Raw genomic sequence first — 25,185 nt, forward strand, 5'->3', positions numbered from 1 at the left:
CCACTACCGGCCTGCGCGCCCATCCTGGGCGCCATCTTGGACACTCCACCACGAGGCCGCCTGGCCCCCGATCGACCTCAACCCTGGGCCTGGCCAGGCCTCAGACATTCCGGCACCAACGTCCACCCAGGAGGTGAGCGGGCTACTTGGTCAGTCAATGGGAGCAAGAGGTGTCGATGGCTCTCCCCCGCCAAGTGCCGCTCGCCCATCGCCTCCCCGGGCGCTGGCTCCACCCCCCTGCTGGGTGTCGGGACTCCCTCATCCCGGACCTCCCGGCCTCCAGGTGCGAGGGTCCGGACATCAAAGCACACCAGCCCTATAACTGGGGCAGCTCCGGAGCAGGACGGGAGTTGTATCTTGGAGTCGAGAGACGCAAAGAAGAACTCATCCTTGACGGACTACTGGCGCTGCCGTAGCTCTGTCTTGTGCACCCTCGTCTTGCCTGCTGGCGCTGCCGCGGCTTTGGGAACCACCCTATCCTTCATCGTCGTCGGGACCTGCTGGCGTGGCCGCGGACCATTTGTAACCACCACCTTCATCGGGACCTGCTGGCTCTGCCGCGGACCGTCGTCTTCCTTCATCCATCTCGGGACCTGCTGGCTCCGCCGCGGCCCGTTCATCTACACCACCGAGCTCGAGGATTGAGAGCTATTTCCATCTTTTTGGTAACAAGACTGTCCCGCTACCCTTTTCCCAAACAGAGACCAGAATAGAGGGGACCCCTGAGTCCAGACCTCCTTGTACCATTCTACCGTACTTGAAGAATTGCCTATAAAGTATCGTTGAACTTTATCATTGTATGGTGTCCGTCTGTGGGGGGGGAGTTACTTGTCTGTACGATTCACTGGAGACGGCTCTCCCCGGAGACCTCTCCCCTTATCCTCGGCCGACCCTCCCGGTCCGTCTAACAGGCGGCCTTCTCTTCCACCCCTAACGATCTTTCTCTACTGATGAGGGAAGTTATCCCGAAATCCGAGACATGTCTCGGGCGATATCCTAAAATCCGGGACATGTATCGGGTCTAGAGATTCATCAGTCCAACAAGTACTGACTTGCACCCACTTGGGTGATCCACTAAATAACTACAAGTACCAGAGTCTCGAGGGGCGATTCGAAGGAGGGGCTAGCGGTGTGTGCTCCATTGATGACTAAAGACAATATGGCTCCCTTGTGCTTTGGGCCGACAGGCTCTTTGACGACGCACCTGCGTGCCGGTTCTGGCATCGAGGCCTTTGACTGTTGTGTGGTGGCCTTCTCTTCCACCCCTAACGATATTTCTCTACTGATGAGGGAAGTTATCCCGAAACCCGAGACAAGTCTCGGGCGATATCCTAAAACCCGGGACATGTATCGGGTCTAGAGATTCATCAGTCCAACAAGTACCGACTTGCACCCACCTGGGTGATCCACTAATGAACTACAAGTACCAGAGTCCCGAGGGGCGATCCGGAGGTGGGGCTAGCGGTGTGCGCTCCATTGATGACTAAACACAATATGGCTCACTTGATCTTTGGGCCGACGGGCTCTTGGACGACGCACCTGCGTGCCGGTTCTGGCATCAAGGCCTTTGACTGTTGTGTGGCGGCCTTCTCTTCCACCCCTAACGATCTTTCTCTACTGATGAGGGAAGTTATCCCGAAACCCGCGACATGTCTCGGGCGATATCCTAAAACCCGGGACATGTATCGGGTCTAGAAATTCATCAGTCCAACAAGTACCGACTTGCACCCACCTGGGTGATCCACTAAAGAACTACAAGTACCAGAGTTCCGAGGGGCGATCCGGAGGAGGGGCTAGCGGTGTGCACTCCATTGATGACTAAACACAATATGGCTCCCTTGAGCTTTGGGCCGACGGGCTCTTGGACGACGCACCTGCGTGCCGGTTCTGGCATCAAGGCCTTTGACTGTTGTATGGCGGCCTTCTCTTCCACCCCTAACGATCTTTCTCTACTGATGAGGGAAGTTATCCCGAAACCCGAGCCATGTCTCGGGCGATATCCTAAAACCCGGGACATGTATCGGGTCTAGAGATTCATCAGTCCAACAAGTACCGACTTGCACCCACCTGGGTGATCCACTAAAGAACTACAAGTACCAGAGTCCCGAGGGGCGATACGGAGGAGGGGCTAGCAGTGTGCGCTCCATTGATGACTAAACGCAATATGGCTCCCTTGAGCTTTGGGCCGACCGGCTCTTGGATGACGCACCTGCGTGCCGGTTCTGGCATCGAGGCCTTTGACTGTTGTGTGGCGGCCTTCTCTTCCACCCCTAACGATCTTTCTCTACTGATGAGGGAAGTTATCCCGAAACACGAGACATGTCTCGGGAGTTATCCTAAAACCTGTGACATGTATCGGGTCTAGAGATTCATCAGTCCAACAAGTACGGACTTGCACCCACCTGGGTGATCCACTAAAGAACTACAAGTACCAGAGTCCCGAGGGGCGATCCGGAGGAGGGGCTAGCGGTGTGCGCTCAATTGATGACTAAACACAATATGGCTCCCTTGAGCTTTGGGCCGACGGGCTCTCAGACGACGCACCTGCGTGCCGGTTCTGGCATCAAGGCCTTTGACTGTTGTGTGGCGGCCTTCTCTTCCACCCCTAACGATCTTTCTCTACTGATGAGGGAAGTTATCCCGAAACCCGAGACATGTCTTGGGCGATATCCTAAAACCCGGGACATGTATCGGGTCTAGAGATTCATCAGTCCAACAAGTACTGACTTGCACCCACCTGGGTGATCCACTAAAGAACTACAAGTACCAGAGTCCCGAGGGGCGATCCGGAGGAGGGGCTAGCGGTGTGCGCTCCATTGATGACTAAACACAATATGGCTCCCTTGAGCTTTGGGCCGACGGGCTCTTGGACGACGCACCTGCGTGCCGGTTCTGGCATCGAGGCCTTTGACTGTTGTGTGGCGGCCTTCTCTTCCACCCCTAACGATCTTTCTCTACTGATGAGGGAAGTTATCCAGAAACCCGAGACATGTCTCGGGCGATATCCTAAAACCCGGGACATGTATCGGGTCTAGAGATTCATCAGTCCAACAAGTACCGACTTGCACCCTCCTGGGTCATCCACTAAAGAACTACAAGTACCAGAGTCCCGAGGGGCGATACGGAGGAGGGGCTAGCGGTGTGCGCTCCATTGATGACTAAACTCAATATGGCTCCCTTGAGCTTTGGGCCGACGGGCTCTTGGACGGCGCACCTGCGTGCCGGTTCTGGCATCAAGGCCTTTGCCTGTTGTGTGGCGGCCTTCTCTTCCACCCCTAACGATCTTTCTCTACTGATGAGGGAAGTTATCCCGAAACCCGAGACATGTCTCGGGCGATATCCTAAAACCCGGGACATGTATCGGGTCTAGAGATTCATCAGTCCAACAAGTACCGACTTGCACCCACCTGGGTGATCCACTAAAGAACTACAAGTACCAGAGTCCCGAGGGGCGATCCGGAGGAGGGGCTAGCGGTGTGCGCTCCATTGATGACTAAACACAATATGGTTCCCTTGAGCTTTGGGCCGACGGGCTCTTGGACGACGCACCTGCGTGCCGGTTCTGGCATCGAGGCCTTTGACTGTTGTGTGGCGGCCTTCTCTTCCACCCCTAACGATCTTTCTCTACTGATGAGGGAAGTTATACCGAAACCCGAGACATGTCTCGGGAGATATCCTAAAACCCGGGACATGTATCGGGTCTAGAGATTCATCAGTCCAACAAGTACCGACTTGCACCCACCTGGGTGATCCACTAAAGAACTACAATTACCAGAGTCCCGAGGGGCGATCCGGAGGAGGGGCTAGTGGTGTGCGCTCCATTGATAACTAAACACAATATGGCTCCCTTGAGCTTTGGGCCGACGGGCTCTTGGACGACGCACCTGCGTGCCGGTTCTGGCATGAAGGCCTTTGACTGTTGTGTGGCGGCCTTCTCTTCCACCCCTAACGATCTTTCTCTACTGATGAGGGAAGTTATCCCGAAACCCGAGACATGTCTCGGGCGATATCCTAAAACCCGGGACATGTATCGGGTCTAGAGATTCATCAGTCCAACAAGTTCCGACTTGCACCCACCTGGGTGAACCACTAAAGAACCACAAGTACCAGAGTCCCGAGGTGCGATCCGGAGGAGGGGCTAGCGGTGTGCGCTCCATTGATGACTAAATACTTCTAGAAGGCTAAAACAGGGTTCAAACCCTTCCCTCAAATTCCTGGTTGAGCTCTTAGAAGAGTATGAATCTCAACAACCACCTAGGACAGGTGATTCAGGTAGTGCAGATGAAGTCCTCCCCTCCTCAGATGATAATGCAGATACTATTGTACCAGATGAGGAAGAAGATGGGGTAGAAGAGGAAGATTCTGATCCTGAGGTAAACAGCCAGGTCCCAGTCAGAAGACGTAGCCAGGCTAACCTAAGTGTAGGAGAGTAGGGTCTGCAATCCTATGATCACCCAGATTTTTGCTTTTTGCTTCACTGGTTTACGACTTTCCCTGGCTGTGGGCCTGCTAATCAGACCCACAGCCTAGCTGTTCTCTCTAATCCAAATTGTACCCAGGTACTGAATTGGCCCTGGGCCCTCTCAAGTCCCTGTACCCAGGGCTGAGGTGCACCCAGAAGTCTCCCAGGGGCTGCAGCATGCATTATGCAACCCCTGGGCTGACTAACTAAATCAGACACAACTGGCTGCTTGACAGCTGGGGCAGAGTGGTGTACCCACCCTCTGCTATAGATATAGTATTCCTATATTGTGAGAAGTTGGCCTGATGTGCAGTGCTCACTATTCTAGTGATCACTATATATCAGTCCAAACAACCCTTATTGATGATTGGTTGTAAGTCAACCTTATAGACCAGCTATCCTAGTAGCATGGATACGAGCAGTCTAAGGCTAAGACTCTAGAGGGCGTGTTAAGCCAGCTGTTTTACCATCACATTACCCCTTGAACACCCAGTGAAAGGACACCACACAAGTGTTATGAAAATAAACAGTGTATTTATTAGAATCACAACAGCCCTGTACTCTTTATGAGGACAGGGTGCTAGGCACACAACAAAACTCTTACGAAAATACTTAAGTTAGCACGGTATACACAAATGCCCGAGGGGCACGAAAAACCATATACTTTAAAAGTGGAATGCGAAATTACTAGCAGGTAAGTACAGTACTACTAGGCTTTGGAATCGCTAGGACTTGACTATAGAATCGTTAGATTACTTCTAGGAGGCCTAGGGGACTCGGGTGCAGAGTGTGCACTCTCACGCGGGATGCGGGACAAAGTCTATGGAAGCTAGTAAAGTTAAAGTTAGTGTTCACGGGCGAACCCGACCTGGTAGGGAGAAAACGACAGTGGATCCTGACCCTTGGATAGTGAGGCTATGCTGGGGCACCGAAATGCCGAAGTTACCTAGCCCAGGGGCTGCAGCTGCATATGTCTCAAAAGACGTCGGGAATCCTCGTTGCCGGACCAGGAGCCTGGAAGAAAGATGCTGGCAGGCGACCAGTGAAGATTGTTCGAGTTGATCCAAGCCTGGATCTGGAAGAAGGATGATACCTGAAAGCAGAGGGGACCAAGTTCGTGACTACTAGCCAGTAGTCAGTAGGCACCAGGAGGGCACCGGATGGTAGTCACCTCGACTAGGTGAGTGGGCGACGCTGGCTCTGCAGATCTCACGGACCAGGAGGCGTTGTCGGCGACCAGGATGGAGAGGCGAGCTGTCCCACGATGGATGAAGCTGTCGGCGTCGAAGTTACCCAGGATTGGGCAACAAGCCTTGGCTAGTTCAAGCCCACGCGGTGGACTCAAAATGGCGTCTTGAGTGGACCAGGAGGGTCCGGGGTGCTCCTCTTCGGGAAGGGAGCAAGGGCCAGTCTGGAGCAACCAGACCAGCAGCAGTGATGTCGTCGGGCGTCGTTCAGAAGGCCACAAGCCAGCGGGCTAGTAGCCAAACAACGCGGTGAGCAGCAAAAAGCAGAAGGGCCCCACGCCGATCGTGGAGATGCTGGGGGGCTGCTCTTCGGTGCTGGAGCTGCTCAGGGTTGGGGCTTCTCGGACCCCAAAGCACTCACCAGGAAAGTACTCGGCGGGCTTGCTGTGCAGAAGTCGTGCAGTCTTGGCAATAGTCGGTCCCTTGAGGTCTCGTCGCACTCACGGTTCTCAGCTTGGCTGTAGAGGTGAGTAGAGGTCGGAGGTGCCAGGGAAGCCGGGTCTTGTCGAGCTGGGCAGTCGGATTCCGGAGGAAGGATGTGCAGCAGACCGCAGTGTTCTTGATGGTGCCTGCGGATGCAGGGTGACTACTCCTTAGCCACAAGGGAGAATCTTGAAGAAGGAAATCTTGAAGTCCTTTCGTAGAAAGTCGTGTCTTGATTCCAAAGATGATCTGATTTGGAAGGGGGCCAGTCCCTACCTTTATCTGGGAAAAGGGGGCTGGCACGCGACTAGGTCCTGCCCTATGGGTGGGACCAGGAGGGGGGTGGTTACACCCACTTCCTTGGCGGGCTTTTCCCCAGCACAGGGTCTGGAGTGTCCCGGGAACTGGTTCAAGCCAGCCTATGCACAGTGAGCACCGGGGTGCCACGTGCAGTCACCTTCCTCTGAAGCCCTGCCTACCTACAATACACAAAATCCTGTCTGGGACGGTGCTGGCACCGCCCCTGGCAGGAAACCCTTTGTCCTTATCTCCTGCTCTGGGAGGACTCCCAGCAGCAGGAGGGCAGACTTGTGTCTCGGTGGCAGCATCCATTTTGTGGAGCTGAGGCTCTGTTTGACTTTAACCGGGGTTAGGGGTTACATACATGTCGTGTCCCTCTAGAAGGGTGGAATGCTAACCCCGTCGCCAGAATTGGCGAGGGGTTAGTATTCCAATTCGTATGACACCTTACTCGACATGTTTTGATAAAGCGATACCAGAGTTGGCATATAACCGCGAGGATCATAATGCACTTAAGAGTATATGGTATGCGATATCATGGAAACGGCTAAGGGATGGATCCCGAAAGCCGCAGACAGGCTCAGCTCATGCCAGAGCACTATCTCACACGATTCCAAGCACTCTGCCTTCAGGATTGTCAAGGCCTGCCATAGGAGTGACTGATAGGAGATCTGTGTGTCCATTTTTAGGGTTAGATATAGGTATACTATATCTAAAGCAAGGGGTGATTACACCACCTTGCCCCAGCTGTCAAGAAGCCAGTTGTGTCAGATTTGGATGGCCAGCCAGGGGTGGCATAATACATGCTGCAGCCCCTGGTAGGCCCTGGGTACACCTATGACCTGGGTACCTAAGGTACACTGTACAGGGACTGATAAGGTGACTCAGTATCCAATTAGATATGTACCTAAGGTACATGGAATCCATTTTACAGAGAGAGCAGTGGGCCTGAGGTCCTGAATAGCAGGGCCTCAGGTCAACTAAGTCAGAAAACCAGCAAAACACCAGGCAAAAAGTTGGGGGCAACCATAGTCAGGGATCTACCTTCCTACATAACCCCCCCCCCCCCCAAACAAAAGGAGATAAGGCTAGCCTTGCCAGGTAAGCCTATATTGCCTGAGTGGCCATATAAGGAAGTACCAGCACTGGCATGGTTACCCCCTATCTCATGGTCCACTAAGCAATCCCTCACCCTAAGGGTGTCTGAGGGTCTCCACCATAGGGAATCTCTACCTGTGGTGTGTTTTGGCAAAGTAAAAGGCTGGTGCTGAAATGGAGTACTGAAGTGAGGCTCCACTAATTTTGGGCTCAGCTTCCTCCAATCATTATCCACCATAGAGGCCTTTCTTTCCAAGACTGAGTTGTTTTGGGCTCTCAGGGTCAACCTCTGGCTACCTACAGCTGGAGGTTGGGTCCCTCTGTTTGGCTTACTGGAGGGACAGGTCAGGTCTGGGGCCCTCAGGTCCCAAGTTTGGCTGTGCCCAACAGTGTCCATCTGTGGGAGGTCCCTAACTAATTTTAAGGGGGATCCCTCAGGAGTGTGTTTTATTTTCACTTGGCTAGGACTACTAGCTTCAGTGCCCTTAATCTGCTGATTGGGGAATTCTTTTGGACAGGGGGCCCTTTGGGGTCCAACACTGGCCTCCCTGACCTCTACCGCCCTGGGCTGACTGAGGCAGGGTAGAGAGGGGCAGGTTACCTGCTCCAGACTGGGTCCCACCTTGGAAGGGTCCACTGACATCAGGGGTTCTGCCAGGCTAGGCCTGACTACCTCTGTGGCAGTTTCTTCACAAGGGGTCAGATCAGTTCCCTGAGGAGGCTGATCCTTTCCTAAAGTCTGGTGGGAGGGAGATTTCTCTTCCTCCTCAATGCTCTCTGTCTGAGTGGAGTGATCCATAGTTTCAGGCTTCACAACACTATCATCTGTCTGAGTTTGAGCTGTGGCCACCACAACTCTCCCAACCTTTTCAGGAGGGGGCTCAGTTTGGGTGTGGGCTGTGACCATCACAGCCTTGACAACCTGTTCTGGGAAGGAAGTTGTCTGAGATTGGGTTGTGACTGGCACAACCCTCCTGACCTGTTCAGGGAGGACATCTTGGACTGGGGCTGTGGCTAACACTGCCCCACTAACCTTACCATGGGGGTTTACCTTTCTAGAATGGGTTTCTTGCTCTACTTCAGCCCAGGCTGAGAGCTCTAAATCATTCCCCAGTAGGCAATCTACAGGCAAGTTTGGTGACACTGCCACTCTCTTGTGGCCAGTGACACCTCCCCAGCTGAGATTGACCACTGCCATGGGATGATCTCTCTGTACTCCATCAATATTGGTCACCTGGTATGTGGCACCAGGTAAAAGTTGCCTTGAGGGGACTAGACTCTCAGTCACCATAGTGATGCTAGCCCCTGTATCTCTATAGGCCTCAACTTTTATACCATTGATGAGGGGCTCCTGTCTGTACTTGCCCAAAGTGTTGGGACAAGTTGTGAAGTTGGCAAACCCCATGCCAGTCTCACAGACAAGAGTATCTAAGTCAGGGGACCTGGTTAGGCCAGAGTCCCCAGGAACTCCCAAAGTAAATGCACCCAAATTCTTGGGGGCACTCCCACCACCTGGGGGATTACTACTAGTAGTAACAGGAGGTTTGGGAATGTTACTTGGGGGTATGTTTTCCTTATTGTTATTCTTTGGGCAACTGCTGTCAGTTTTTAAATGACCCACCTGTTTACAGGGATAACAATAAGGTTTCTTCTGGTTATTGGAAGGATTCTGGGACCCACCCCCCTCAGAGGATTTTTGGGGCCCTGATGTGGTTTGATCTGTAGATTTATTCCCACCCTTCTCTTGAGGCTTGGTTGATTCCTTTTTCTGGTCACCACCTTGGTTCTTGGGCCTAATCCTGGTTCTGACCCATTTGTCTGCCCTCTTACCCAATTCTTGTGGAGAGGTCAGATCAGAGTCTACCAGGTGCTGGTGTAATAACTGGTTCTGACAATTATTTAAGACTTGCTCTCTCATAATAAGATTATATAATCCTTTGAAGTCAGTAACCTTGCTACCCAGTAGCCAGCCTTCCAAAGCCTTAGTGGCACAATCAACAAAGTCAGACCAGTCCTGAGACTGAGTTTTCTGGGTGTCTCTGAACAGCAACCTGTACTGCTCAGTGGTTAAGCCAAACCCATCAATCAGTGCATTTTTCAGGACCTGGTAATCATTAGCATCCTCCACTCTTGTAGTGAGGAGCTTATCTCTACCTTTACCATCAAAGGAGAGCCACAGTATAGCTGCCCACTGACTTCGGGGAATGCACTGCACAGTGCAGGCCCTCTCCAAAGCAGCCATCCATTTCTGGATATCATCCCCTTGTTTAAAGGGGGGCACTATCTTAGTCAGGTGTTTAGTATCTAAACCCTTCTCTTTTTCTCTTGGGAGATTGCTGCCACCAGTGGGTGCTAACCCACTCATCTGCTGCTCTCTAGCAAAGGCAAGCTTCTCTTTGGCCAGGGCAAGTTCTTCCCTTTCAATCCTCAGTTCAGCTTGTCTCATTCTAGCCTCATGCTCCCTTCTCTGAGGGGAAGTAAATCTCCTCTGTGGAGGATTCCTTCTCCCCTGAGAAGAGGCATTAGAGTGCAGAGATCTATTGGAGTCCCTAGAAAGAGATCTATCTCTCCTAACTCCAAGGTTAGGCCCACTTAGGGTTAGTACTGGGGGTCCCCCAGATCCTAGCCCAAGTAAGTCTAAGTTGGCCCTGGTTAGCCTTCTGACTACCTCAAGACCTTTGTCTACCTCATCCCCAGAGAGTTCCTCCTGATCCTCCTCTCCCTCAACTGCTGTAGCAGTGTTGGGGAGGTCTGGATCCCCAGAGGTTCCTTCTAAGGCTGGCATATTCTCATGTAACTGAGAAATCTTTCTGGCATCATATGTCTCTAAGAGACCTATCAGAAAGGGAATGGTGGGGTTAGACCCCTGCTTCAGTTTCCTGGAGACACAGATCTGTCTCATCTCCTGGAAACTGAGAGCTGCATATCTGGAAGTGACCTGTGGAGGGTCAACACTTACCAGGGGAGTCTCAGTGGACTCTCCATGGTTAGACATGCTTTTCTAGTGAGGTGTAAGTGGTGCACTTACCTACACTATATGTTTGCCTACTGATCCCTTGCTAGAGTTGTAGTTTAGGGTGTGCTAGGCCCTAGGAGCTACAACAGCTGGTTCAGTAGAACTCAGAGTATTCTAAGCTAAGTTATATGTACCTTTAGTACTTATGTGATCTTTCACAAGATATTCTTAGGATATGTGTGGTAAAACAACAGCAAGCTCAAATCCCAACCGCTGCTCACCAATGTGAGAAGTTGGCCTGATGTGCAGTGCTCACTATTCTAGTGATCACTATATATCAGTCCAAACAACCCTTATTGATGATTGGTTGTAAGTCAACCTTATAGACCAGCTATCCTAGTAGCATGGATACGAGCAGTCTAAGGCTAAGACTCTAGAGGGCGTGTTAAGCCAGCTGTTTTACCATCACATTACCCCTTGAACACCCAGTGAAAGGACACCACACAAGTGTTATGAAAATAAACAGTGTATTTATTAGAATCACAACAACCCTGTACTCTTTATGAGGACAGGGTGCTAGGCACACAACAAAACTCTTACGAAAATACTTAAGTTAGCACGGTATACACAAATGCCCGAGGGGCACGAAAAACCATATACTTTAAAAGTGGAATGCGAAATTACTAGCAGGTAAGTACAGTACTACTAGGCTTTGGAATCGCTAGGACTTGACTATAGAATCGTTAGATTACTTTTAGGAGGCCTAGGGGACTCGGGTGCAGAGTGTGCACTCTCACGCGGGATGGGGGACAAAGTCTATGGAAGCTAGTAAAGTTAAAGTTAGTGTTCACGGGCGAACCCGACCTGGTAGGGAGAAAACGACAGTGGATCCTGACCCTTGGATAGTGAGGCTATGCTGGGGCACTGAAATGCCGAAGTTACCTAGCCCAGGGGCTGCAGCTGCATATGTCTCAAAAGACGTCGGGAATCCTCGTTGCCGGACCAGGAGGCTGGAAGAAAGATGCTGGCAGGCGACCAGTGAAGATTGTTCGAGTTGATCCAAGCCTGGATCTGGAAGAAGGATGATACCTGAAAGCAGAGGGGACCAAGTTCGTGACTACTAGCCAGTAGTCAGTGGGCACCAGGAGGGCACCGGATGGTAGTCACCTCGACTAGGTGAGTGGGCGACGCTGGCTCTGCAGATCTCACGGACCAGGAGGCGTTGTCGGCGACCAGGATGGAGAGGCGAGCTGTCCCACGATGGATGAAGCTGTCGGCGTCGAAGTTACCCAGGATTGGGCAACAAGCCTTGGCTAGTTCAAGCCCACGCGGTGGACTCAAAATGGCGTCTTGAGTGGACCAGGAGGGTTCGGGGTGCTCCTCTTCGGGACGGGAGCAAGGGCCAGTCTGGAGCAACCAGACCAGCAGCAGTGATGTCGTCGGGTGTCGTTCAGAAGGCCACAAGCCAGCGGGCTAGTAGCCAAACAACACGGTGAGCAGCAAAAAGCAGAAGGGCCCCACGCCGATCGTGGAGATGCTGGCGGGCTGCTCTTCGGTGCTGGAGCTGCTCAGGGTTGGGGCTTCTCGGACCCCAAAGCACTCACCAGGAAAGTACTCGGCGGGCTTGCTGTGCAGAAGTCGTGCAGTCTTGGCAATAGTCGGTCCCTTGAGGTCTCGTCGCACTCACGGTTCTCAGCTTGGCTGTAGAGGTGAGTAGAGGTCGGAGGTGCCAGGGAAGCCGGGTCTTGTCGAGCTGGGCAGTCAGATTCCGGAGGAAGGACGTGCAGCAGACCGCAGTGTTCTTGATGGTGCCTGCGGATGCAGGGTGACTACTCCTTAGCCACAAGGGAGAATCTTGAAGAAGGAAATCTTGAAGTCCTTTCGTAGAAAGTCGTGTCTTGATTCCAAAGATGATCTGATTTGGAAGGGGGCCAGTCCCTACCTTTATCTGGGAAAAGGGGCTGGCACGCGACTAGGTCCTGCCCTATGGGTGGGACCAGGAGGGGGGTGGTTACACCCACTTCCTTGGCGGGCTTTTCCCCAGCACAGGGTCTGGAGTGTCCCGGGAACTGGTTCAAGCCAGCCTATGCACAGTGAGCACCGGGGTGCCACGTGCAGTCACCTTCCTCTGAAGCCCTGCCTACCTACAATACACAAAATCCTGTCTGGGACGGTGCTGGCACCGCCCCTGGCAGGAAACCCTTTGTCCTTATCTCCTGCTCTGGGAGGACTCCCAGCAGCAGGAGGGCAGACTTGTGTCTCGGTGGCAGCATCCATTTTGTGGAGCTGAGGCTCTGTTTGACTTTAACCGGGGTTAGGGGTTACATACATGTCGTGTCCCTCTAGAAGGGTGGAATGCTAACCCCGTCGCCAGAATTGGCGAGGGGTTAGTATTCCAATTCGTATAACACCTTACTCGACATGTTTTGATAAAGCGATACCAGAGTTGGCATATAACCGCGAGGATCATAATGCACTTAAGAGTATATGGTATGCGATATCATGGGAACGGCTAAGGGATGGATCCCGAAAGCCGCAGACAGGCTCAGCTCATGCCAGAGCACTATCTCACACGATTCCAAGCACTCTGCCTTCAGGATTGTCAAGGCCTGCCATAGGAGTGACTGATAGGAGATCTGTGTGTCCATTTTTAGGGTTAGATATAGGTATACTATATCTAAAGCAAGGGGTGATTACACCACCTTGCCCCAGCTGTCAAGCAGCCAGTTGTGTCAGATTTGGATGGCCAGCCAGGGGTGGCATAATACATGCTGCAGCCCCTGGTAGGCCCTGGGTACACCTATGCCCTGGGTACCTAAGGTACACTGTACAGGGACTGATAAGGTGACTCAGTATCCAATTAGATATGTACCTAAGGTACATGGAATCCATTTTACAGAGAGAGCAGTGGGCCTGAGGTCCTGAATAGCAGGGCCTCAGGTCAACTAAGTCAGAAAACCAGCAAAACACCAGGCAAAAAGTTGGGGGCAACCATAGTCAGGGATCTACCTTCCTACATATATCTAAACCTAAATGGACCCACAGATCTCCTATCAGTCACTCCTATGGCAGGCCTTGACAATCCTGAAGGCAGAGTGCTTGGAATCGTGTGAGATAGTGCTCTGGCATGAGCTGAGCCTGTCTGCGGCTTTCGGGATCCATCCCTTAGCCGTTTCCATGATATCGCATACCATATACTCTTAAGTGCATTATAATCCTCGCGGTTATATGCCAACTCTGGTATCGCTTTATCAAAACATGTCGAGTAAGGTGTCATACGAATTGGAATACTAACCCCTCGCCAATTCTGGCGACGGGGTTAGCATTCCACCCTCCTAGAGGGACACGACATGTATGTAACCTGTAACCCCGGTTAAAGTCAGACATAGCCTTAGCTCCACAAAATGGATGCTGCCACCGAGACACAAGTCTGCCCTCCTGCTGCTGGGAGTCCTCCCAGAGCAGGAGATAAGGACAAAGGGTTTCCTGTCAGGGGCGGTGCCAGCACCGTCCCAGACAGGATTTTGTGTATCCTAGGTAGGCAGGGCTTCAGAGGAAGGTGACTGCAAGTGGCACCCCGGTGCTCACTGTGCATAGGCCGGCTGAAACCAGTTCCAGGGGCACTCCAGCCCCTGGCCTGGGGAAAGCCCGCCAAAGGAGAGGGGTGTAACCACCCCCCTCCTAGTCCCACCCATAGGGCAGGACTTAGTCGCGTGCCAGCCCCTTTTTACAGGATAAAGGTAGGAACTGGCCCCCTTCCAAATCAGATCATCTTTGAATCCTGAAACTACTTTCTGCAAGAAGGAACTCAAGACTCTTCTCAAGATTTCTCCCTTGTGACTAAGGAGTAGTCACCCTGCAGCAGCAGGCACCAACCAAGCATCGCGGTTTGTTGCCAGTCTCTCCTTCGGATCAAGACTGCTCCAGCACGACGAGAACCGGCTTCCCTGGCACCTCTGACCTCAACCTACATCATCAGCCCAGCTGTGATCCGTGGGTGTGACGAGACCTCGAGGGACCGGCCATCTTCAGAACTGCACGACGCTTGTCCAGCACGACTCCCGAGTGACCCTCGACTGAGTGCTTTGGGGTAAGAGAAGCCCCGACCCTGAGCAGCTCCAGCACCGAAGTTCAGCCCCCCTGCATCCACGAGATCTGCGTGGGGCCCTTCTGCTCTTTGCTGCCAACCGCGTTGTCCAGGTCGCTTGCCCGTTGGCTAGTGGCCCCTTCACGACGCTCCACGACAACAAACACTGCTGGTCTGGTTGCTCCAGACTGGCCCTTGCTTCCCTCCATCAGAGAAGCACCCTGGACCCTCCTGGTCCACTCAAGACGCCATTTTAGGTCCACCGCGTGGGCCTTGCATTTGCCAAGACTTGTTGCCCCAATCCTGGGTCCAGCGACGTCGACAGCAAGAACCTTCGTGGGACAGCTCGCACCTCCATCCTGGTCGCCGACAACGCCTCCTGGTCCGAGAGACTGCAGAGCCCAGCAGCGCCCACTCACCTGACTGCGGTGACTTCGCCCGGTGCCATCCTGGTGCCCACTTAATCACTGGCTAGTGATTCAGAACTTGGTCCCCTCTGCTTTCAGGTCTTCCTCTTCCCTGATCCAGGCTTGGATCTCTTCGAACTTTTCTTCACTGGCCGCCTGCCAGCAACTTCTTCTTCAGGCTCCTGGTCCGTCAACGAGGGTTTCCGACGCAACTTGAACCCTATGCAGCCGCAGCCCCTGGGCTAGGTAAACTGAGTACTCCGGTGCTCCAGCATAGTCCAACACTCTAAGTGTTCGGATCCACTCCCGTTTTCGTCCCAGCTAGTCGGGTTCGCCCGAGAACAGTGACTTTGTAAATTCTAGCTTCCATAGACTTTGTCCCGCATCCCGCGTGAGAGTGCACACTCTGCACCCGAGTTCCCTAGGCCTCCTGCTGGTAATCTAAAGGTTCAGTAGTCCAGTCCTAGCGATCCCAAAGCCTCTGAGAATAGTTACTTACCTGCTAGTAATTCGCATTCCACTTTCATAGTATATGGTTTTTCGTGCCCCTCTGGCATTTGTGTAAATTGTGCAACTTGAAGTATTTTTATAAGAGTTTTGTTGTGTGCTTAGCTCCCTGTCTCATAAAGAGCCAGGGTAGTCTTGTTATAAATAAATATCTGTTTATTTTCATAACAACTTGTGTGGTGTCCTTTCACTTGGTGTTCAAGGGGTAATGTGATGGTAAAACAGCTGGCTTAACACGCCCTCTAGAGTCTTAGCCTTAGACTGCTCGTATCCATGCTACTAGGATAGCTGGTCTATAAGGTTGACTTACAACCAATCATCAATAAGGGTTGTTTGGACTGATACATAGTGATCACTAAAATAGTGAGCACTGCATATCAGGCCAACTTCTCACATTGGTGAGCAGCGGTTGGGATTTGAGCTTGCTGTTGTTTTACCACACATATCCTAAGAATATCTTGTGAAAGATCACATAAGTACTAAAGGTACATATAACTTAGCTTAGAATACTCTGAGTTCTACTGAACCAGCTGTTGTAGCTCCTAGGGCCTAGCACACCCTAAACTACAACTCTAGCAAGGGATCAGTAGGCAAACAAATAGTGTAGGTAAGTGCACCACTTACACCTCACTAGAAAAGCATGTCTACCCAGGGAGAGTCTTCAGAGACTCCCCTTGTGGGTATTGACCCTCCACAGGTCACTTCAAGATATGCAGCTCTCAGTTTCCAGGAGATGAGACAAGTGTGTACCTCCAGGAAACTGAAACAGGGGTCTAACCCCACCATTCCCTTTCTGATAGGTCTCTTAGAGACATATGATGCGAGAAAGATTTCTCAGCTAGATGGGAATATGCCAGCCTTAGAGGGTACCACTGGGGATCCAGACCTCCACAACACTGTAAATGCAGTTGAGGAGGAGGATCCTGAGGAACTCTCTGGGGATGAGGCAGACAAAGGTCTTGAGGTAGTCAGAAGGCTAACTAGGGCCAACATAGACTTGCTTGGGCTAGGATCTGGGGGACCCCCAGTACTGACCCTAAGTAAGCCTAACCTTGGAGTTAGGAGAGATAGATCTCTTTCTAGGGACTCCAATAGATCTCTGCACTCTAATGCCTCTTCTCAGAGGAGAAGGAACTCTCCCCAGAGGAGATTGACATCCCCTAAGAGAATAGAGCATGAAGCCAGAATGAGACAGGCTGCTCTGAGGATTGAAAGGGAAGAACTTGCCCTGGCCAAAGAAAAGCTTGCATTTGCTAGAGAGCAGCAGATGAGTGGGTTAGCTCCCACTGGTGGCAGCAATCTCCCAAGAGATAGAGAGAAGGGTTTAGATACTAAACACCTGACAAAAATAGTGCCCCCCTTTAAGAAAGGGGATGACATCCAGAAATGGATGGCTGCTTTGGAGAGGGCCTGCACTGTGCAGGGCATTCCCCAGAGTCAGTGGGCAGCTATACTGTGGCTCTCCTTTGATGGCAAAGGTAGAGATAAGCTCCTCACTACAAGAGTAGAGGATGCTAACAATTACCAGGTCCTGAAGAATACACTGGTTGATGGGTTTGGTTTAACCACTGAGCAGTACAGGTTGCTGTTCAGAGACACCCAGAAAACTCAGTCTCAGGACTGGTCTGACTTTGTGGATAGTGCCACTAAGGCTTTGGAGGGCTGGTTGCTGGGTAGCAAGGTTACTGATTACACAGGATTGTATAATCTGATGATGAGAGAACAAATTTTAAATAATTGTCAGAACCAGTTGTTGCACCAGCACCTTGTTGATTCAGATCTGACCTCTCCCCAAGAATTGGGAAAGAAGGCAGACAAACGGGTCAGAACAAGGATCAAGCAGAACCAGAACCAGAACCAGGGTGGTCAGAAGAAAGCAGACCAGAAGGGTAATACTAAGAGTGAACAAAATGACCAGAAGTCTTCAACAGGTCCCCAACAAACCAAAGAGGGTGGGGGTCAGGCTTCACAGCAGAAAAAGAAGACTCAAGAAGGCCAGTCAAAAAGGTGGTGCCAGTACTGTAAAAGTAAGTCTCACTGGTTTAGTGAGTGCACCAAAAGAGGAGGGCAAACCTCTACCACTACAGCCCCTAAGGCAACTGCACCCCCTAGTACAGTCAGTAGTGGTAGTGCACCTCCCAAGGGATTAGTTGGGTTAACTTTGGGAACTGAGGAGTCTGACAACTTAGTTGGCACACTCACTCAGGCTGTCCTTGTCTGTACAGGGGATATGGATATGTCCCCTGATGTAAGTCCCAATACTTTGGGCAAATACAGGCAGACACCTTTTAATAAATGGCAAAATGGCTCAGGCCTATAGGGACACTTGTGCCAGTGTCACCATGGTGACACCTAAATTTGTGGACCCTGGACAGATCATGCCAGGTACAGATTTCCTGGTGACCAATGCCAGCAACGTCACTACCAGTCATAGTATGGCGATTGTTGCTTTCTCCTGGGGAGGGGTAAGTGGCCAAAAGAAAGTTGTGGTTAGTTCAGACCTCCCAGTGGATTGTTTGTTGGGCAATGATTTGGAGTCATCCCTATGGTCAGAAGTGGAGCAGAGGACTCACATGGAAATGTTAGGCTTGCCAGCACATGTGCTTGCTGTGACTAGGTCACAGGCCAGAAAATGCCCCACTGAACAGGTGCTGGATCCTGGAAGAAAGGACCAGACACCTTCCAAGAAGAAGAGCAGTAAGGGTAAGGCTTTGCCTTCCCCCTTGCCCCAGGTTGAGGATCAAGTCTCTGAGGAGGCTGATCTGAGAGAGCTGAGGGAAACTGAGCCTAAAGAGCTTGAACTTGATCAAGTTGAGTTTCTGGGCTCAGGGGGACCCTCCAGAGAAGACCTGGGGAAGGCACAGTTAGACTGCCCTTCCCTTGAACCCCTCAGACAGCAGGCTGCTGCTGAGGCTGCAGGGAATGCCACAGGTGCCCACAGGGTATACTGGGAAGATGGACTCCTGTACTCTGAGTCAAGAGACCCCAAGCCTGGTGCAACCAGGAGGCTGGTCATCCCCTTGTCTCTGAGAGGTTTCCTTCTCACCTTGGCCCATGAGATTCCCCTTGCAGGTCACTTAGGTCAGACAAAGACTTGGGACAGACTTGTCTCACACTTTCACTGGCCCCACATGAATGAGAATACCAAGGAGTTTTGTCGCTCCTGTGTCACTTGCCAAGCCAGTGGTAAGTCAGGTGGCACAACAAAGGCCCCCCTCATACCACTACCTGTGGTGGGGGTGCCCTTTGAAAGAGTGGGGATTGACATTGTTGGTCCAATGGAACCCCAGACAGCATCAGGGCACAAGTTTATACTGGTGGTGGTGGACCATGCCACCAGGTATCCTGAAGCTATTCCACTTAGGACCACTACAGCACCTGTAGTGGCAAGAGCCCTAGTTGGAGTGTTCTCCAGAGTGGGCTTCCCTAAGGAGGTTGTTTCTGACAGAGGTGCAAACTTCATGTCAGGATATCTGACTGCAATGTGGAAGGAATGTGGTGTTAACTACAAGTTCACCACACCCTATCATCCACAGTGCAATGGGCTTGTTGAGAGATTCAACAGGACCCTCAAAGGGATGATTCATGGACTACCTGAAAAGCTCAGGCGTAGATGGGATGTCCTGATACCCTGCCTCCTGTTTGCTTACAGAGAGGTCCCACAGAAGGGGGTTGGCTACAGCCCTTTTGAACTTCTGTATGGGCATCCTGTAAGAGGACCCCTGTGTTTGGTGAAGGAAGGATGGGAGAGACCTCTCAAAAAGCCTGCAACCAACATAGTGGACTATGTACTTGGTCTCCGCTCCAGGATGGCTGAATACATGGAGAAGGCATCCAAAAACCTAGAGGCCAGCCAAGAACTCCAAAAAGCTTGGCATGACCAAAAGGCTGTCCTGACTGTATACCAGCCTGGACAGAAGGTGTGGGTACTGGAGCCAGTGGCCCCAGCAGCCCTCAAAGACAAATGGTCTGGGCCCCACACCATCATTGAGCAAAAGGGAGAGGTCACCTACCTGGTGGACCTTGGAACCCCCAGGAGCCCCCTCAGGGTGCTCCATGTGAACAGGCTCAAGGCATATGTCGACAGGAAGGACATGAGCTTGCTCATGGCCACAGATGAGGGACAGGAGGAAGAGAGTGACCCTCTCCCAGACCTGCTCACTCAGAATCCTGATGATGGATCAGTAGATGGTGTTGTCTTTTGTGGCAGCCTCTCTGAACATCAGCAGCAGGATTGCAGGCAAGTTCTGCAATCCTTCAGACATATGTTCTCTCTGACACCCAGCCATACTGATTGGTGTACCCTTGAGGTTGACACTGGAGACAGTCTGCCTGTCAAGAGTAAAATCTACAGGCAGCCTGATCATGTCAGAGACTGCATCAAAACAGAAGTGCAGAAGATGTTGGAGTTGGGAGTCATTGAGCCCTCAGATAGCCCTTGGGCTAGCCCAGTAGTTCTACTGCCAAAGCCTCACACCCAGGGTGGTAAGAGAGAGATGAGGTTTTGCGTAGACTACAGAGGCCTCAATGCAGTCACTAAGACTGATGCCCACCCAATACCAAGGGCAGATGAACTTATAGATAGATTGGCTTCTGCCAACTACTTAAGCACATTTGACCTGACAGCTGGGTATTGGCAAATCAGGTTAGCTGAGGAAGCCAGGCCCAAGACAGCATTTTCTACCCCTGGTGGTCATTATCAGTTTGTGGTAATGCCCTTTGGGTTGAAGAATGCCCCTGCCACCTTCCAAAGGTTGGTGAATCAAGTTCTCACTGGGATGGATGACTTCTGTGCAGCATATCTGGACGATATTGCTGTCTTTAGCTCCACCTGGGAGGATCACCTGGTCCACCTGAGGAAAGTGTTAGAGGCCCTGCAAAAGGCAGGCCTCACTATCAAGGCCACTAAGTGCCAGATAGGGCAGACACAGGTTGTATACCTGGGCCACCTTGTAGGTGGAGGCCAGGTTCAGCCACAGGAGAGTAAGATACAGGCCATCAAGGACTGGGCTCCTCCAATCACCCAGACTCAGGTTCGAGCTTTCTTGGGCTTGACTGGGTACTATAGGAAGTTTGTCAGAAATTATGGGTCCATAGTGACCCCCCTTAATGACCTGACAAGCAAGAAGATGCCAAAGAAAGTTCAGTGGACAGCAAGCTGTCAGAAAGCATTCGATGACCTAAAGCAGGCCATGTGCACAGCACCTATCCTAAAGAGTCCAGACTTCTCCAAACCATTCATTGTCCAAACAGATGCTTCTGAGTTGGGTGTGGGAGCTTGTAGGAAGGTAGATCCCTGACTATGGTTGCCCCCAACTTTTTGCCTGGTGTTTTGCTGGTTTTCTGACTTAGTTGACCTGGGGCCCTGCTATTCAGGACCCCAGGCCTACTGCTCTCTCTGTAAAATGGATTCCATGTACCCTAGGTACATATCCAATTGGATACTGAGTCACCTTATCAGTCCCTGTACAGTGTACCTTAGGTACCTAGGGCATAGGTGTACCCAGGGCCTACCAAGGGCTGCAGCATGTATTATGCCACCCCTGGCTGGCCATCCAAATCTGACACAACTGGCTGCACGACAGCTGGGGCAAGGTGGTGTACTCACCCTTTGCTTTAGATATAGTATACCTATATCTAACCCTAAAATGGACACACAGATCTCCCATCAGTCACTCCTATGGCAGGCCTTAACAATCCTGAAGGCAGAGTGCTTGGAATCGTGTGAGATGGTGCTCTGGCATGAGCTGAGCCTGTCTGCGGCTTTCGGGATCCATCCCTTAGCCGTTTCCATGATATCGCATACCATATACTCTTAAGTGCATTATAATCCTCGCGGTTATATGCCAACTCTGGTATCGCTTTATCAAAACATGTCGAGTAAGGTGTCATACGAATTGGAATACTAACCCCTCGCCAATTCTGGCGACGGGGTTAGCATTCCACCCTTCTAGAGGGACACGACATGTATGTAACCCCTAACCCCGGTTAAAGTCAAACAGAGCCTCAGCTCCACAAAATGGATGCTGCCACCGAGACACAAGTCTGCCCTCCTGCTGCTGGGAGTCCTCCCAGAGCAGGAGATAAGGACAAAGGGTTTCCTGCCAGGGGCGGTGCCAGCACCGTCCCAGACAGGATTTTGTGTATTGTAGGTAGGCAGGGCTTCAGAGGAAGGTGACTGCACGTGGCACCCCGGTGCTCACTGTGCATAGGCTGGCTTGAACCAGTTCCAGGGACACTCCAGACCCTGTGCTGGGGAAAAGCCCGCCAAGGAAGTGGGTGTAACCACCCCCCTCCTGGTCCCACCCATAGGGCAGGACTTAGTCGCGTGCCAGCCCCCTTTTCCCAGATAAAGGTAGGGACTGGCCCCCTTCCAAATCAGATCATCTTTGGAATCAAGATACCACTTTCCACGAAAGGACTTCACGATTTCTTCCTCAAGATTCTCCCTTGTGGCTAAGGAGTAGTCACCCTGCATCCGCAGGCACCATCTAAGAACACTGCGGTCTGCTGCACGTCCTTCCTCCGGAATCCGACTGCCCAGCTCGACGAGACCCGGCTTCCCTGGCACCTCTGACCTCTACCCACCTCTACAGCACAGCTGAGAACCGTGGGTGCGACGAGACCTTGAGGGACCGGCCATCGCCAAGACTGCACGACTTCTGCACAGCAAGCCCACCGAGTAATTTCCTGGTGAGTGCTTTGGGGTCCGAGAAGCCCCCACCCTGAGCAGCTCCAGCACCGAAGAGCAGCCCCCCAGCATCTCCACGATCGGCGTGGGGCCCTTCTGCTTTTTGCTGCTCACCGCGTTGTTTGGCTACTAGCCCGCTGGCTTGTGGCCTTCCGAACGACGCCCGACGACAACACTGCTGCTGGTCTGGTTGCTCCAGACTGGCCCTTGCTTCCCTCCATCGGAGAAGTACCCTGGTCCGGCTAAGACGCCATTTTAGGTCCACCGCGTGGGCCTTGCATTTGCCAAGACTTGTTGCCCAATCCTGGGCCCAGCGACGTCGACAGCAAGAACCTTCGTGGGACAGCTCGCACCTCCATCCTGGTCGCCGACAACGCCTCCTGGTCCGAGAGACTGCAGAGCCCAGCAGCGCCCACTCACCTGACTGCGGTGACTTCGCCCGGTGCCATCCTGGTGCCCACTTAATCACTGGCTAGTGATTCAAGAACTTGGTCCCCTCTGCTTTCAGGTTTCCTTCTTCCTTGATCCAGGCTTGGATCTATCGAACTTTCCTTCACTGGTCGCCTGCCAGCAACTTCTTCCTTCCAGGCTCCTGGTCCGGCACGAGGATTCCCGACGTCTTTTCAGACCTATGCAGCTGCAGCCCCTGGGCTAGGTAACTTCGGCACTTCGGTGTCCCAGCATAGCCTCACTATCCAAGGGTCAGGATCCACTGTCGTTTTCTCCCTACCAGGTCGGGTTCGCCCGTGAACACTAACTTTGCCTTTACTAGCTCCCATAGACTTTGTCCCGCATCCCGCGTGAGAGTGCACACTCTGCACCCGAGTCCCCTAGGTCTCCTAGAAGTAATCTAACGATTCTATAGTCAAGTCCTAGCGATTCCAAAGCCTATTAGTACTGTACTTACCTGCTAGTAATTTCGCATTCAACTTTTAAAGTATATGGTTTTTCGTGCCCCTCGGGCATTTGTGTATAACGTGCTAACTTAAGTATTTTCATAAGAGTTTTGTTGTGTGCTTAGCACCCTGTCCTCATAAAGAGTACAGGGTTGTTGTGATTCTAATAAATACATTGTTTATTTTCATAACACTTGTGTGGTGTCCTTTCACTGGGTGTTCAAGGGGTAATGTGATGGTAAAACAGCTGGCTTAACACGCCCTCTAGAGTCTTAGCCTTAGACTGCTCGTATCCATGCTACTAGGATAGCTGGTCTATAAGGTTGACTTACAACCAATCATCAATAAGGGTTGTTTGGACTGATACATAGTGATCACTAGAATAGTGAGCACTGCATATCAGGCCAACTTCTCACATTGGTGAGCAGCGGTTGGGATTTGAGCTTGCTGTTGTTTTACCACACATATCCTAAGAATATCTTGTGAAAGATCACATAAGTACTAAAGGTACATATAACTTAGCTTAGAATACTCTGAGTTCTACTGAACCAGCTGTTGTAGCTCCTAGGGCCTAGCACACCCTAAACTACAACTCTAGCAAGGGATCAGTAGGCAAACATATAGTGTAGGTAAGTGCACCACTTACACCTCACTAGAAAAGCATGTCTACCCAGGGAGAATCTACTGAGACTCCCCTGGTCAGTGTTGACCCTCCACAGGTCACTTCAAGATATGCAGCTCTCAGTTTCCAGGAGATGAGACAAATCTGTGTCTCCAGGAAACTGAAGCAGGGGTCTAACCCCACCACTCCCTTTCTGATAGGTCTCTTAGAGACATATGATGCCAGAAAGATTTCTCAGTTACATGAGAACATGCCAGCCTTGGAGGGAACCTCTGGAGATCCAGACCTCCCCAACACTGCCAATGCAGTTGAGGAGGAGGATCAAGAGGAACTCTCTGGGGATGAGGTAGACAAAGGTCTTGAGGTAGTCAGAAGGCTAACTAGGGCCAACTTAGACCTACTTGGGGAAGGATCTGGGGGACCCCCAGTACTGACCCTAATAAGGCCTAACCTTGGAGTTAGGAGAGATAGATCTCCTTCTAGGGACTCCCTTAGATCTCTGCACTCTAATGCCTCTTCTCAGGGGAGAAGGAACTCTCCCCAGAGGAGATTGACTTCCCCTCAGAGAAGAGAGCATGAAGCAAGGATGAGACAAGCTAGACTGAGGATTGAAAGGGAAGAACTTGCCCTGGCCAAAGAAAAGCTTGCATTTGCTAGAGAGCAGCAGATGAGTGGGTTAGCTCCCACTGGTGGCAGCAATCTCCCAAGAGAAAAAGAGAAGGGTTTAGATACTAAACACCTGACTAAGATAGTGCCCCCCTTTAAGCAAGGGGATGATATCCAGAAATGGATGGCTGCTTTGGAGAGGGCCTGCACTGTGCAGTGCATTCCCCAGAGTCAGTGGGCAGCTATACTGTGGCTCTCCTTTGATGGTAAAGGTAGAGATAAGCTCCTCACTACAAGAGTGGAGGATGCTAATGATTACCAGGTCCTGAAAAATGCACTGGTTGATGGGTTTGGCTTAACCACTGAGCAGTACAGGTTGCTGTTCAGAGACACCCAGAAAACTCAGTCTCAGGACTGGTCTGACTTTGTTGATTGTGCCACTAAGGCTTTGGAAGGCTGGCTACTGGGTAGTAAGGTTACTGATTTCAAGGGATTTTATAATCTAATTATGAGAGAGCAAGTCTTAAATAATTGTCAGAACCAGTTATTACACCAGCACCTGGTAGACTCTGATCTGACCTCTCCACAAGAATTGGGTAAGAGGGCAGACAAATGGGTCAGAACCAGGATTAGGCCCAAGAACCAAGGTGGTGACCAGAAAAAGGAATCAACCAAGCCTCAAGAGAAGGGTGGGAATAAATCTCCAGATCAAACCACATCAGGGCCCCAAAAATCCTCTGAGGGGGGTGGGTCCCAGAATCCTTCTAATAACCAGAAGAAACCTTATTGTTATCCCTGTAAACAGGTGGGTCATTTAAAAACTGACAGCAGTTGCCCAAAGAATAACAATAAGGAAAACATACCCCCAAGTAACATTCCCAAA

Source organism: Lissotriton helveticus, chromosome 3_1 (genome assembly GCF_964261635.1).
Source record: "Lissotriton helveticus chromosome 3_1, aLisHel1.1, whole genome shotgun sequence".
Taxonomy (NCBI): Eukaryota; Metazoa; Chordata; class Amphibia; order Caudata; family Salamandridae; genus Lissotriton; species Lissotriton helveticus.